The 10,675-nt window shown below is 38.2% G+C and overlaps 1 long non-coding RNA gene across 1 annotated transcript; it reads left to right on the top strand.

Moving 5' to 3' along the window:
- The first annotated feature begins 2,168 nt into the window (after positions 1–2,168).
- Positions 2,169–8,132, top strand: LOC137186856 (uncharacterized). Its single transcript, XR_010929119.1, has 3 exons — positions 2,169–2,242; positions 3,490–3,650; positions 3,741–8,132. It is a non-coding gene; the product is annotated as an uncharacterized lncRNA (long non-coding RNA).
- Positions 8,133–10,675: the final 2,543 nt, after the last annotated feature.

Genomic DNA, 10,675 nt, shown 5'->3' with positions numbered 1-10,675 from the left:
GCTGAAAATTTGATTTGAGGATTATATTTAAGTTTCTCAACAAATTGCAACAAATTGCAACTAGTTGCAATGCTTCTCAAAAAACACTGAAACTGAGACCAAATTCAGGCTGCTGTGTTTGTGCACGCACGGGTGCATGTGTGCTTGTACGAGCTGTGCATGATTGAGTCAGTGAATGTTTTTGTGTGTGTATGCGTGCGTGTGTCTGTGTGTGTGTGCGAGACAGAGACACGATGGCAGAAGTGAAGCATCCGGGGAACACTGGTAGATAACAGAGTGCTTCGGTTCTCCGCTCTGCTGAACACCAATCACTTCCTCTTTCAGATAAAGCCCAGAGGAATGAAAACAGACTAGTGAGTGTGTGTATGTGTGTTTTTGTCTATGCATGGGTGTGTGACAATGAACCATTTACTGTTTTAAAAGTACTGGATTAAATATTTCTGCGGTTTTGCTGATCCAGCTGTCCTTGAGTCTGTTTTCTGATCTTAGTTTGGACTGACCCTCTGGCAGAAAAAACCCCACAAACCCCACATACCAGAGGGTCGGGCCTCTCTGAGTCCCTGATGCTTTGGCCTGCTGTCTAGGTCCAGATTTCTTAGCTAATGGTTCTGACCTCCATTAGTGCCCCTCTCCGTCAGAGACTCACCTCTTCCATCCTCCTCCACATATTGTTCCCCTCCTGTTCTGCTCCTCTCTTTTTCTGAAATGCACTCTCTCTTTTCAACTATCCTCTCCTCCCCCAACTCTAAGAAGGATGCTGCTGACCCTCATGTTGGCAACATCAGGACTGGATCAGGACATTATCACTCTCCAATGAGGTTAAACCAGTATCGTGACACATGGGATTTGATTAACATAACTTGAAAGTTTATCCACTACAACTCTACCACAATACCCTCAAGTCTTGCCTCATATCTTTATGGTGAGGATGTGTGGAAAGAAGCCTTTAGCTTCATTTTTACGTTGGCGGAGACATAAAGATGAGATGCTTTAATTTTTTCAGCTGTATCTATTCCTCTGTTCGGTCCCTGTTTTCTGGAGCTTTGTCTGGAGTTGTAAATGCACATATCTGAAAATTATTGTTGAGTCTTATGGTGACCTTTAGATGTACGATGCACCTTTGCGAACATACTTGTCACATGTCTCCTGCGTAGTTATATCCTTAAATAACGTAAGTCATTTTCATAATGCTTCATTCTACATCAGTGATTTTCAACCTGAGGTCTGGACCCCTCCAAGGGGTCACAAGGCGATTAACTAGATAAAAAAAGTAGATTTCAGCTATAAAAATTTTATTAATTTGTTCATAATTTGATTGATTATTATTTCTTCTACTATTTGCCTTTTTCTTGTAACTTAATAATCATTTTAACTTTTGGGTCTCTAAATGATACTAAAATAAACCAGAAACTCACATAAAAAACACATTTTGGTAGACCTGATCAAAACCAGCAGACACATTATATAACTGGTGACGAGGCAGTAGCAAGTACAGATTGGATTGTTTTAAGGGATCATACTTCCATATTTTGGACTGTCAGAGCACAGAATTGATGCTGGTATACACTTATGGAATCTAAAATTACTACAAATTCAGTTTAATTTGTTTGTTTGTTTATTTCTTTTCTTTCTTTTTTTAACACTAATAATGGTCATCAGAAAAAGCTCTGGCCCTGATTGTGTTAGTGGTAGAATTCTAAAGTCCTGTGCCATCTAACTTTGCAACAAGACACACCACCTATTTCAGACCTCTCTGAATTTACAGAGGGTAAATGCCCTGGAAAAAGCTACTGTCATTCCCATTGCAAAAAAAGAGTTTTCCATAGAGCTAAACGACTTAAGACCAGTTGCTCTCACGTCCCAGCTGATGAAACGTTTTGAGAGAATCATCAAATCCATTATCATTCACAAAACAGAAGCCATATTGGAACCAACGCAATTCGCCTATAGGAGCAATAGGGGGACGGAGTATGCTATACTCACCTTAACCTCCTTTACAGCCATCTCAAACAAGGGGAACTCATGCTTGCCTCCTATTTGTCGACTTCTCCTCTGCTTTTAATAGCCTACCACCCCATATCATGGCAGTGAAGCTCATATCCCATTTCACCTTAGACCCCTCCTTTGTGGGAGGGATATTGGACTTCTTGACAAACAGACTCCAGAGAGTGAGAGTTAACGGAATTCTGTCCGATGAGTTGCTTTCCTCCACTGTCAGCTGCAGGAGTCTGTATGAGAACAGGTATGTAAAATACACTGACAATTCTGTTGTTCACTCTTCACACCAATGAGTCTGTACAAGGGAAGGTTTTAGATAGTTTTATTGACTGGTGTAAAGCTTCTTACATAAAGATCACCACAAGCAAAATGATGGACATGCTGATTGATTTTAGAAAAAACCCACCCACTCCATCTCAGACTGTCATAGCAGATGACACAGATGAGATTATTAGTTCCTACAAATACCTGGGCACAATCATTGACGAAAAACTGCAATTGGAGGATAACAGAAACGCCATCCACTCCAGTACACAACAAAGACTGTTTTTACTGAGGTAGTAAAACTCTTTTAATGTGGACAAAACAGTTATGACTCTGTTTTAGATCTTTTTTGAATCAATTTGAACTTTTGTCCTGATCTGCTGATTTGGGAATCTTAAGGTGAGGAGTAAGACTAAGCTATAGAGAGTGGTGAACACGTGCTCTAAGATCACAGGGGTGTCCCAGCTCAGTCTGTCTGCTCTGTACAACAGACACCTGGTCAGAAAGGCCACCTACATCCTGGCTGACCCATCTCAAACTTTGCACCAAGAGTTCCACCTTCTGCGTTCTGGGTGGAGGTATAGGGTTCCTAGCCCAGGAGCTCCAGTGCTCAAGGCTCCTTCATCCCTAAGGCAATGCTACCATTAACCAGGAACTATAGTCCACATTTTATTGTGGTTCATTGTACATTCTACTACTTGCACTTTTTTATGTATTGCACTTTGTAAACTTGATGTTTATTACTTGTTGTTTACTGTGTTTTTGTTCTTGCCATCTGGACAGTATGTTTCTTGTTACTTGTTGCTGATAGTGTTTTTGTTGTTTTCGTAGGCACAGAATGTTTTTTATGCTGCACTAGAATTGTCCTCCGGGGACAATAAAGATTTATTGAATTGAATTTAACAAACATAGCTCACATTAATAAAAAGCACAAATTGTATTCACTGTGCCTCTATTATCTCTGGGAGCTATGAAATAAAGTCATATTTTATGGGAGAAGTTAATATTAGTTTCATTTTTTGTCAGATTTACTGTTCTAAGAAATACTGAAGAATTATTTAATTTTACTTAACTTTTACTTACACAGCATTGCATCCACTTACATTTACAAAGATTTTTTGAAGTCTTTTAATAGTTTTTTAATTTAAATCTATATAATACATCATGTTTATATTCACAATGTTTAGTTCATTTCATCCATTGACTCTTGGAGTTGTCACCCCCCAGACTGAGAACCGCTGCTGCTGGTCAACCTGCCACCCCAAACCTCCACCTCAGCCTTCAGCTCCATCACTGATCTATCTTCTTCCAGATAAGCGAGGGAGCACATCAGTCCATTTGACGCAGAAAATCCCAGATGTGTCACTGCTGTTTATCTTGGAATTGAGGTGCAAGTAAAATTCCTTCCCTTTGTCTGTCTGATCCTCCTCCTTGTTTTATTCATCTTGTTTTCTTCCCCTCTCTCTCTTGATGGCTAGATTATTGACGCCCTTCAACATTGACCAGCTGATGACTCCCTGCTGATGAATTATGAGTATTGCATCGAATTTACAGCCCCATCTCGGCTCTCTGTCACCATTAAACTTCTTGGATGCAACGGGCTGCCACAAGACAGAGATGGAGGAATATATTTATTCAATCATTTGCTCATGACTTCTAGCTGATGTGGCCATCATGGTGAGACTTTTAGAGGCTGATAAATCAGCTATCATGGTGGAGGCAGGATTAAAGCCTAATTGGCTCCAGCCTCAACTTCTTCTGTTAAATGAAGCACATGATGGCAAAGAGAGCAACAAAAACTAGCTGCGATCTACACTGTTGTCATCATAAGCATCAGTCAGGGCCACGAGGATGAGGCTTTCTCTTATGCGATGCCTGCTCTGATGATATTGACTGATCAGAGGAATTGATCATGATTAGCAATGCTTAGTGATAATGAAGAATTGTACTTTTAAAAATGTAGATTTGTATATGGAGAGAGGAGAGGAGAGAGACTGTCCTGCCAAGAAAAACAACAGCATCAGTCATTTCAACAAATACCAAAAACGGTGATAAAGAGCTCTAGCAGATTCCTTGTCTGTTGGTATAAGACAGAACATAGACCCACAGAAGCAAACAAAAGTGAATTAAACCTTTACAGAAGACCGTTTTTTTGCCTCCAGTTTCCTACTGACGGTCAATGTTGTTTTTTGTAACCATTACCATGATCTTTCCCTAACATTAATTATTTTACAAAGGTCATTTAATGAAGATCCCCTAATTTTAACCCAAACCACAATTTCTCTAACCTTTACCACATAGTTATTATAACCAAAACCACAATCCTTTCTTAACCCTAACCAAGTCATTAATGTGCCCTAAATCTAACAACACCTTGACCATATCAGTGTTAGATCAGAAAATGCTTTTATTTGTGCAACAGTGATTTGTAACAGATCTGGAAGGCAAAGAGAAGTAATAATGTCCAGGTGATAGGAGTATCAGATCCAGAAACACTTCCATCTGTCATTCTGGAGCACAACTACAAACAGACATATTTGACCATTTCATTTGGATGACTTGTTGAGGGGAGAGGAAAAAATATTTTTAAAACATAACTGTAATCTGTAAAACTTGGTGTTACAGCAGCAACACAGATAGCTGCTGCTGTAACACCTGGTGATCATGACAAGGTGTCGATTTCTGTATGTTTTTAAAAAAAAGTCAATCAGTTTTAGATGTCTAACTATGCATGCTCCTATTTGATTTGTGCTGCATAATTAACTGCTCACTAAGCCCTGCTTCTTAGTTACTGTTGCCACACTTCTCATGCTCTCTGTTCTCATTTGGCACCTACGTAGATTCTATTAGCTGTAGCTAACTAGGTTAAGCTAACGCTACTACAACTCTGTGAAATTGATAAAAACTCCACCTGACCATTTCATGTCTCCGGAATCCTTCATATCAATAGGATGTCTACTTACATGATATAATACTAAACTATGAGGCTAAAGATGCCCCATGTACAAAGCAAACATCCTAACCAGTTGATCCATGTAGAAGACGTGAATATTGAGGAGCAGCATTGTTCATGTAGCTTAGCCTTTATAGTACAGAATTACGAATAAACATCAAATCAAAAAGTATTTTGTTCTAACATAAGCCTTGGATGGTTTGGATGCTTGCTATAGAAAAACATACTTGGATAACCAAAGCAGTGTTTACATGTTTTAATGCTCTTACTTTAAACTATGTTTCACTTTTACAAGAGAGGGATTTGAGGATGAGGAATAACCGAATAAAATATAAATGGCATACCATATTATATGAAAAATAATATACGTTAAAATTTATTATAAAAAAGGCCTAAAGAAGTAGAAAAATCAAGTCAAAAAATCAAAAAGTCATATGAACATAAAATTGATAAAAACTCTTCAAAAAGCAGTCAAAGTGAAAAGTATTAAAGGAAATCACAAAACAATAGATAACTCGAGATGTAGGCTGAATATCTATGAGTTAAGGTAGATTTTAAAAACATATTTTGCCGTCATGGCACCTTTACTTTACTTTACATTTAAGGTTTGGCTCTTTAATTAAAGCAGGCATCAGAATATAGGAAACCTTACCAGTTTTAGACTTAAACTCTTTAAAGTATTAAGTCTGCTAGTTAGTCGAGCATGCTAACATAAAAAAGTAACCCTCCAAACCCTTTAAATTCAGAGTATCACTCTTATTAAGTCAATTTTCCTGTGTCTATATGTGAAAAAGTCTAGTCAAATTTCAAGGCTTAAAGGTGCAGTGTGTAGGATTTAGTGGCATCTAGCGGTGAGGTTACAGATTGCAACCAACTTAATACCCCTCCCCCTGACCTTCCAAGTGTGTAGGAGAACCTATGGTGACCGCAAAACTCGTGAAAAATGCAAAAGACCCTCTCTAGAGCCATTGTTTGTTTTGTTCTGTTATGAGCTACTTTAGAAACATGGTGGTGCAACATGGCGGGCTCTGTGGAAGAGGACCCGCTCCCTACATTGATATGAGGGGCTCATTCTAAGGAAATGAAAACATAACGATTCTTATTTTCAGATGATTATACACTAATTAAAACATACTTATGAATATTATATTTCATTTCTGCCAATAGATCCCCCTAAATCTTACACACTGGTCATTTAAATCTTTACATATTTGCTGTAAAACATAAAATACTGTAAAAAAAAAAATCAATCACCAGTTAGCTTTCATGCTGGTAGTTTTATAAATATTATGTACCAAAAAAAATATGACTAAATTTACTGATCACAAAAGATTAAAAAGTGAATTTATTTTGCTAAGAATGTTGGTTTCTATAACAGTATACTATAAATAATGTACAGAGTAGCTACAGTGTCTCTGTGGTGAACAAATGCGTGTGAATCATCATCAGATATGACGATGGTAGTGGCGGGAGGATGACCATTAACCTTAATAGACAGCAGCTCAATTAGATGAGAAAAAATGGCAGCAGTCTGCGGCAGAGAGGAAGGGGCAGTCACAGTAACCTTTTTGGCATCTTGGTGGGTAGGAAAATGACATGGTCTGACGGTTTCTGAATGAATCACATCTGTGACATTTGGTCCATAGAAAGATTTTCACACATCGAGGTCTGGTGGCTAGCAACACCCCCGCATCAGCAACTCAACAACAACCTCACGGCGTGGAGATGGAAAGTTGGAAGAGTTGGACACTTTCTTGAACACTTAGATATATTGAGCGCATATGTACTTTGCCTGTCTGACGCTTGATTTGGTTTAGAAATGTGTGTCATGCAATGTATGGATGTTGTGAGCTCAGTTATTTAAGGGAAAACTTCAACTAATTTGTCTTCCATTTTGACATACATGCTTCCACAAATCACTAACACAAGTTAGTGTTGTCTCAGTTTAGACGCCACGCATGCTAATACCCCGCTTCTTCCAAAACCCCACTTAAATCAGTGTGATGCTCCTTCAAGATGACATGGAATTTAACAAAAAGACCCCCCCACCCCTGCATCAACATCTTTGTTTATCCTCAAACCTACTTCTTATTGAGGCTTGCGTGTAAAAGTCGATGAATTCTTCTAACCAGGTCTTGATTGGATCAGGCCTCTCAGCGTCTGGCAGGGAGAAGATAAGACCTGTTATCTCTGTCCGACAAACCTGCAACCTCCCTCTGTCCTCTCCATGACTGGACCAGATGAAGAGAGTGAAAGAGAGAAAACACAACAATACATTGGTAGAGATATAAGTAATAATAGTGGTAATGATGTTACAAAGTGCATGAAAGAAGTACAAAAAACTGCAAAAATAAGATCAAGAAATTAAAAGAATTTAAAATTCTACCACCCAGGTGCCCTGTGTAATATATGTATATAACACCCATATCAAGAATCACAGCCATGTAACAACATATTGTACATTACAAGACTAATATAATACTAAAAAGAGATCTACTGCATTCCAGTATAAGGCCACTAGTTTCCAGAGAAAGAGGACAGGAAAGAATTGAAATTTGTAAAAAGAGAAAAAAAAAGGGAATTTTGATTCAATTCAATTTTTATGAGATGGGATTCACTTTGAAGGATAATCCACCCCTCTGTAGGAGGACTGAAATTTCATATGTTAAATGAACTAAGACTGGTTGCCACATTTTTAAGGAATATATCTCATTCCCTTTTAAAGGAAAGCAGAGAGGCCTTTCCATTGATAAAACCTTGTATAATTCTCTGTATCACTGTGTTACTGTTGGAGGTTTGTCTTTAATCCACTCGAACAAGACACATCATTAGTTTTATTAGGAGAATATACTGTGAGGGGTTAAGATCAAAATTGTCCGTTTTTTTTTTTTTTTTTTTTTTACAAAATATTTAAAAACGAGCAATCACAGGACATTGCCATATTAAGTGAAAATAAGTTCCCACCTCTGTCTCACGAATTTTTGCACATGCGAAATTTGTTGAGTAACTGAGGTGTGTGCTGTGACCAAGTATGAAGTATTTGGTACTGACTCTCATTTAACCTTGCCTCGCCAGGTAAGACGGTAATAGACGGTGACAGACAGATGGTTCATCCAATCACCTGCCAAGTATTTTTTGAAAGTGCCTGCCCTTGTCCAAACAGTTTCCAAGGACAACTTCTCAGATGGTTCTGTGTAACAAACCATCTGGCGTGTCAGGTTACATTTAACTGATTACATGAAAAGATTTTAGCTGACAATGTGAATACATTAGACCACTCTTCCTGGCTTGGTTGGATTCCAAGGTCCTTCTTGCATGTACTGGTAATTTTATTAATGCTGTATTGATCCAGGGACTACAGCTTCTGATAAAAAAGGGAAATAAAGTTTAAAGTAAGAAAAAAGTTGTCAAGAGGGCTCCTAACATGCTTATAATTAGAAAACTTGCAGGTTGAGAATATAAAATGTCTAATCTGCAAATATGCAAAAAAGTATGTGGATGATATTCCATATTTAACCTGAAGCTGATGAAAAGACATAAAATTTCAATGGTCAGCCAATTCAGAAATATCATACCATGTTTTTAATGTGCTGATAACAATTACATTTTTCTTTATCTGTAGGGAATTAGACATTACCTATAACTTAGTAAGGAGTGTGGGTGACAGCACCAGGAGTCAATGTGGGTTTTTTTTTGGGCTTCTAAGAAATTATGTATCCAATTATAAATTGTTCGAGCATGGCAAGCCCAATTATAATAGAGAAGACTTGGTCTCTGTCTTGGTCACTTGGCCTCTGTCTATAGGAAGTTGCAGTGTTTTTCATTTTCACGCTTGCTTTCCTTCCATGCCACAAGTATCTAGGAAAAGACTTTTCAGTATTATAAACTGTTTTTTTTTGTAATACTGAGAGGGGGCATTTGCATTGGATAGAGAAGCCTTGGTAGTGTGTTCATCTTTATCAAGTTTGGTCTGCCCATCTAAGACAGGGGTAAATCTAGCCAGTGATTCAGGTCTGTTTTAATTCTGTGCTCTGTGTTTTAAGTAATATGTTTTTACCATTCCTCCAGCATTTGTTTTGTGTTGTCCTTTCACAAAGTGCAGCTGCTGTGGGGACATCCTCACTAGTATGCAGTGAATGAAGATTAGATGAAATTTAATGAGGGAAATGGGCTGGGTGCAGCAACAAATAGAATAGAGAATTGGAGGTGGCATACTGAATTGACAATGGCTAATTTTAACCTTGAAATAATCAAGAACTTAGTTACTTGACCAAACCAAGAAATCTAGCAAACCCTGATACCTTCAGCGATCTATACAGCAAGAAGAAAGGAGGAAAGCGGGATAACCTACATAATTAGCAGAAACCATACTCATGTAGCAGTAAGCATAGATGGCGCCATGTTTCTCTTGCTGGGGTTAGTTGGGAACTTAAGTATTTATGGATGGTACCGTGGACTTTCTACTGAATACATGAATAAATGAGGCTAGATGCAGACATACGGCATTTGAAAGTTAATTTAAAGTATCATATGCCTTCTACAAAGACTATTGATGATTCAAAAGTACTACACATTAACAATGTTTTTTTTAGGTGAAAAAGCTCTCTGATAGAACTGTTAGATAGCGTAGGATCCAAGTTGAAAGAGGCAGATGCAGACAACTTGTCAACTTTGGAAAACTTTCTCATTTGCACTAGTTTGTGGTTCCTCTAACAACACTTCCTCATAATGAAACGACCACATAGGTCAATTGTACCTGCACCCCAGAATGACTCATAGGAGCATTTCCAGAACGACTCATAGGAGCGTTCTCTAATATGCTACCTCTATTGGCAGTAATCGTAAAAAGTAATTATGTTTTATGGTGTGACAATGCTGTGGTTTAAGTCTGGTTAGGTTTGGGCACAAAAAAAACTTGGTTAGGGTTAGGGAAAGATCATGGTTGGGGTTAAAATGATCACTTGAAACGTGGTGTGGGTTTGAGTTTCTTCTTTAAAGTTACACCACTTTCATTGTCAAGGCAACATGACAAACATCACGACAATCAAAGTTATGTTTCAAAAAAAAAACTGTCCAGACTCACAGTTGGAAATATGACTCTTGTGATTGGATATGGGAGGCAAACAGCAGTCTCCTGCAGCTAAATTCACTTTTTGCCATCTATATATCTAGCCATCCACCCAACCTGCCTCATAAAATGAAAATTTGTCACCTTATATTGACATCATCTGAACTGCGTCACTTCCTTGGATCATAATTACTATGGCCACTAGATGATAACTATAGGTAATTTTTGCTGGCTGAGTTTTTGTCACCTTGCAAGGCAGCTGGATTTGCAAGATCATGAGATCACGTGAGAATCCATCTTGTCAGGCTTCAAGTTATGCTCTTGTGGTTGAACCACTACTGGTTCGGACCAATCAGCGTCCTAGCACCACTAGCAGCTATGGGTGTGGTTTA

This window comes from Thunnus thynnus, chromosome 1 (assembly GCF_963924715.1).
Source record: "Thunnus thynnus chromosome 1, fThuThy2.1, whole genome shotgun sequence".
Classification (NCBI taxonomy): Eukaryota; Metazoa; Chordata; class Actinopteri; order Scombriformes; family Scombridae; genus Thunnus; species Thunnus thynnus.
Note: the sequence above shows the minus strand (reverse complement) of the source record. Positions and strands in the feature narration are given on the sequence as shown.